A 6,000-nucleotide genomic window follows, 5' to 3' on the forward strand; every position below is an offset into this window, starting at 1 on the left:
AAAGCTAAAGCAGCACCAGCCCCCTGGCTGGGTTGTTCCTGGGGTCCTGCAGCTACATTGATGAGCGTCATGCAGAGCCAAGGTAAACACAGACAAGCAAAATGTACCTTCCTAACTCTTGAAAACCTTTGGCAGACCTGAGGCCACCTCTAAAGGGATGCTCCTTCTTCACACAAAGGCCCAGCAGCTGGAGGGGTGTGCAGGGCTGTGACACCAGGAGTTGGTGGTGGCACTGGGGTGAGTGGGAGTTCGCCGCCGAGGGGCTCCGGGCTTGCTCGCCACCGCCACGCAGCTGGGGTGCAACAAAGCACTTGGGCAGGGTATCCTGGAGGCAAGAAAGGTGCCCTCACTCCCATTTTTTTTTTTTTAAAGTCTCCACTGCAGTGCAAATGGAGGAATTTGCTAATCCCAAGCATGAGGAGGAGTTCATCGGCTCCAGCTGTCAGGCCTGACCCTGTGCAAGGTTTACACATAGGAAAAACTCATGCAAATAAACCACTGAAACTTCTGGTTCACGACCCAGGGGCCTTTCTCCAAAGCATGGGGAGGCCACGGACAACAGGAAGCTTTTGGGTTGTCCCATGAGATGGCAGGAGACCCTCTCTACATCTTAAATATATGGGTGGTACCATGCCCTCACCTTACACCCCGCTGTTGTCCTCCGGAAGTTGTCCGGACATTTCAGAGTGGTACTGAGACAGCGATGGATGAGAGCAGCTCTGCTTTCTGCACCACAGCCCAGTCAGCGTCAGCAGGCCTGCTGGGATATCTCCATCGGAATGGTAAACGTCGGCAAGTCCTGTGCAACAACACATTCCCCAGACAAGAACCATTAAACAATGTCTCTGTGTCCCCATTGTTTTCCTAACTCAAGGCATTTCCTTTGTTGTAACTGTGACCTATAAAGTGGCGCTTTAGAGGGTTTTATAATAAAATGTTGAGTATATTATGTTACCAGTTTTTTTTTTTCGTTGTAACGTGGTTTGTCCCTGCTCTACTTTCCAGTAGATTTCAAGCACATCAAACCCCTGTTAGTTACTACAAAGTCTCTTAGCTATGCAGTCTACAACGGCAATGGACTACATCTTAAATAATTTATCCCGCTATAGTGACTGCACCGTCAACCAAAATGTTTTCAAACAGCTAAGCCACTGAAAAAAAGAGCAATAACCCTGACAATTTGCATGAATACATGTAACAGATTCCTGCCTGTATCTCAGTAGTACAGTCCTCTTGCACAAAACCAGCAGAGAAAAATGCATCCACTGCCTTCCTCTGGCCACTAGATAGCAACTGTGTGCAATGCTTAGTGCCTGCTGCCGTCACTGAAGGGAAAACCAGGATGGGATTTAGCTGGAAAAGAGTTAGTAAAGAAAGTGTTCTGTAAATACTAGCCTCAACCAGACACCAAACCAGACACATTTGTGAAATAGCTTTTGGTGGCTGTACCACTACTAGCTCTACTCCTGCAGAAAGCTTGGGAAGGCACTGTAGCTACTGCACAAAGTCCTGGGATAACGCCTCGGTATTGGCTCCAGCTGTTCCCAGCATACCTCTGCCTTTTCATCCCTGTGGAGCAAAACCAGCTGCCAAGGGTCACAGTTGCACCCAGACTGAAGGGCTTGCTCTCCTGAGCATCACAAAGCCCTCGTGCCTGACCCCATGCAGTCCCATCCCACAAAATACCAGGTTGAAGGTTGGACCCGAAGACACAGCTGTGTAGGGAAGAAGAGCTCCTACTGCTACTGAAGGAAAAAACACAATTTAATGCTTATTGTTATTGCTTTGTTAGTTATTCCCATTGTAATTCTCATCTGTGCACAATGCAGCTGGGCCATCATGGGGCCCACGGTGTGTCACAAACAGGAGCCCGTATTCTTCTGGAAGGAAATTTGCTGTTACAAACCATTTTTCCTAGCATGTTTCTCACCTAAGTACCTTCAGTTCTTGCTCTGGATACACACAGCAACCCTACAGTAGCTACTGGGAGATCCCACCAGCCTGCCTAGCACAACAGAGCTAGTGGACACTTTGATTTTCAACTAAGACACAAGTAATGTGCCAGATTTTAAGGGGGGAAAAAAAAAAAAATCTGTCTCTTATTGGTGGAGAAGTTGGCCTGAATGTTTATATAAGTTGTCTGGGGGTATGAACCAAGTTAATGTACTTGTACTGAAGAGAGCAAGATTGTGGGCTTTTAGCAAGCTGAAGAAGCCAGCTGGCTTTAAGGAGAGCATCAGCAGACCTGGTGCCAGCGCTGCGGTACCTCTCACAGGCTGGCCCTGGGTGTCGGTGCCCAGGGAGGGTGGCACAGCAGGGTCCGAAGCCCAGCTCCCTTGCTGCAGCCTTCACAGTACAGGCACCAAACACTCATCACAAACAGGCATGATTTTGCTTGCTGAGGGAAGCTAAGACTAAAGGGGGGGAAATTCATGGCACTTACTTAAATCCCAGTTTCTTAAAGGAGAAACAGGCTCTCCCCTGAAGTCAGCACACGGCCCACGGCCAGCCAAGGCTCATCCAGCAATCCTACAGAGCAAGAGTAATTCACAGCTCCATTAGTAACAGCCCAGACATCTAACGATGACCTGGCACAGACGGCATCCTCTGCGCTCCCCTGATGCCAGACAGGATTAGTGCTGGCTTCACAGGGACCCCACCTCCTTGGTGGCTGTGCCAGGCTCAAACATCAACCCAGCCTTAAGGGAATGAGCTCCCATCAGGTAAGTTCTCATTAAGTATTTCTGATTGAATCAAAACAAGTCTGTGAGAGTGAGTTTAATAAGGGATCATGTCAGAGACCCAAGTCACTCACTCTTTTTTAATTAAAATTTGCAGGAGAAAGGGCCTAGAAATTAGCCAAGATCTTAAACTCAGATTTTTAAAAAGGAAAACAAAATGAAAAGAAAACAGCTCCAACAGATCCTCAGCAATGTCCTGCTTGCCCATAGGATCAGCAGGTGTCTCCAAGACCATCCCATGTATCCTGATCATGTTATCAGCTCGGCTTTTCCCATCTCCTCCCAATGCCCCGACACCTCCTTACCTTGCAAAGTGCTTTGTCCCCTACAAAAGGGGAGCTGGTGGGTGCTGCTGCCGCCAGAGCACATCTGAGCAACCATCCAAGGCTTCAGTGTTCAGCCACATTCAGGAGGAAGGTCACAGTTGCAGCACGCGTAGATGCCGGACACACAGGGATCCCTGGGGCATTTCGGGCACTGAGACCTCAGCCAGATGCACCCAGAGGCTAAGGGCTGGGTTTTAGGAACCAGCTTTCCTGAAACCCCTCCATGAGTTTCCAATATTTCGTATCGTCTCTGCTTGAGAAACTGATGCACAGGGCTAGATGTATCCCGTCCAGCATTAAAATGTTGTCTCCAGCATAAGATTTCAGTCTGCAGTTCCTGAATCACACAGAGAGGTTTGTCTATCTGTGCTTAAAAACAGCAGGATGGTACAAACGCAGGGTTTCCCCCAACTCAGGACCCAGGCAAGCATTCTTTGTCCCAGTAAAGCCCATGCACTCTAAAAATGTACTTACTAGCTATAAATAAAAAGAACTTAAAGATTACATCCAAACTACATTTGCCATAAGGCAAAGTGCTCAGCAGCACTGTACAAACTATCCTGCAGGCAACAGATACAGGGCAAAGGATGTGAACACCTGTATGAGACTAGGAAAACATGTTCCAGCTCCAGAGCTGCATGCCAGACAAGGTAAATATGCTTCCGTTTAAGAGGGAAGACCGCTCCTGCACAGGACAAACAGCTGTGAAGAGTGAACTAACGATGCTGTCAGACAAACTATAGCAGAGAAGCCCACGAGGGAGCTGCCTCTCTGACCCTTCACACAACACAGGATGCACAGGGAGGCTGGGAAGAGTTTTCAGAGCGGTCTGGCTGGAATCCAGCCACCTCCATGGGCACTTCTGCACCATAAAATTCAAACCACGTCTTTGGATGTCAGCTGTGAGGCTGATCTAGCCCGTTCTCCCTACAACAAGAGACGACTGACAGTTTTAGAAGCAATGCTTAGCTACAGCCATGCCTAAGTAACATTAATAGATTAGTTTCTCTTTCTATCCCAAATGACAGCCCTTCAACTAAGCCTCTATTTTGCTGTGCCTTAGGCACCAAAGGACACAGATAATCTACTAAAGTGGCAGTGAAAAGAAAGAGGAAATTCTCCTTTCTCCTAGCCTGGCTCCCTTCTCCCACGAGGTACCACACTGTTGCTTCTGTCTCAGTGCCAGCTTTCATCCCTGAGATGCTTTAGACCATTCTTCTTTTGACAACGAACCTGCGGAGTAATTTGTGTCTCTCTTTGTACGTCTAATGTTACTATTCAAACACGGGGCCAGGACATCTGCGTGAAGGGATTTTTCTTCTTCTGGGAACAATAGATGCTATTTTCACAAGCGCTGGCAGTCACAGTTAATGTCTCTGCCTCAGCCCTGTCCAGAGCTGCTCCTGCTCTCCCAAGGTGATGGACACCATGGGAAAGGCAGCAGAGAACAAGGACAGTGTGAACCAAGGGCCCTGGGGGAGCAATTACATAAATTTTACAGCTTCATGGGCAAATTGATCTAGTGATCCAGTGAGGCTGATGCTCTGAAGGATCCAGGCACGTGGCCAAACTGTCTTTGGAGACACATGAGCCATTGCAGCTCACCAGAGGCCCAGCTTGCGCTGCAGAGACGAATGCTGTGCTGAGGACAAGATCAGCTTAAAACAATGAGGGGAAGCAGAAATGCCATTCAGCTCATCCATCTGGGTTCAGGCCAGGACAATCGCCCTGTTCTCTCCGGCCAGCTCCAAAAGGAGAGCAAAGTCACATGGCAAAGCTCAGAGCCATGGAAACAGCACCAAAGAAGAGGTGAGACTTGACCTGAAATGGGCAAAAAAGAAGGAATAAGAGAAAAACATGCACTGGCAAAGGAGAGAGCAAAGAGCTAGCCAAGAGGAAGAGAAAGAAAAGGGTGGATGAGATCTGGGAGGAGAGGTCCAGGCCTCTTCCTCCTCGGACCTGCACGTTGCCTGCCATGCTCTGCTCCCAGCACCCATGCAAGCTGCTCAGGAGGTTCTCCTGGTCCTGTGTCCTCTGGGTCAGACTGTGACTGACAGATAAGAGTGAGGCTGGGAGGGGAGGAATGGAGTTAAACCTGAAAGCAGACAGACCAAGGTCGAAAGACCAGCAGTATGATACAAACCATGCCTCTGTCCAGAGATGACAAGAGCCCAGACATTTGTTTGGAAATGACTGGGAGATTGCCCTTACCTGGTGTGTTTGCAGCACAGGTAAGTGAATTTGACCTGGGTCAAATCTAGGAGAAAAATACTCAACACACCTACTAAAACCAGCAACACACTCACTACACAGCTCTGCCTTGGAGTTGCATAAACCATTGAATGCTCTTGCAAAACCAATCCTTTTCAAACCTCTCCTTATCAAAAATACACAGCTACAAAATACCCATGAAGCTAAACCATGTTGGATCACTCCAAATAAATTCAGAGGAGAAAGCAGCATGAACTTACAAAACAGAATGAGGCTCACAATGACTTCTCCTTCCTCTTCCTCATATTTGTCTCCCTGCCTGTAACAACACATTCACTCCAGCACCTGGCTGCCAATGCATAACCTATGTCATACCCCTTCAGCAGGAGCTCCAGAATTGCTCAGACTTCTACATAGTTTCAGAATACCTCAAAGATCTCCCAAGTAGTCTGCTGAAAAAAACCAAAAAAAAACCCCAACCCACACAGCACTAGAATAATAATAAATAAATACTTAAACACAAATATTTACTTCAATTAAAAAAGAAAGAGAACACTGGGAAGCCCAGTTTGTGCAATGCAGGAACTGGGAACGGCCTCAGCACAGTCCCTGCGCTGAAGCAACTCAATCACTGCCAAGGACAGGGCTGGCTTGCTGGATCGTGCCTGCGAGTGGCAGCAAGGGTTCCCAGTCAGAGAACTCGAGCACGCAGCACATCTGTG

Source organism: Pelecanus crispus, chromosome 10 (assembly GCF_030463565.1).
Source record: "Pelecanus crispus isolate bPelCri1 chromosome 10, bPelCri1.pri, whole genome shotgun sequence".
Taxonomy (NCBI): Eukaryota; Metazoa; Chordata; class Aves; order Pelecaniformes; family Pelecanidae; genus Pelecanus; species Pelecanus crispus.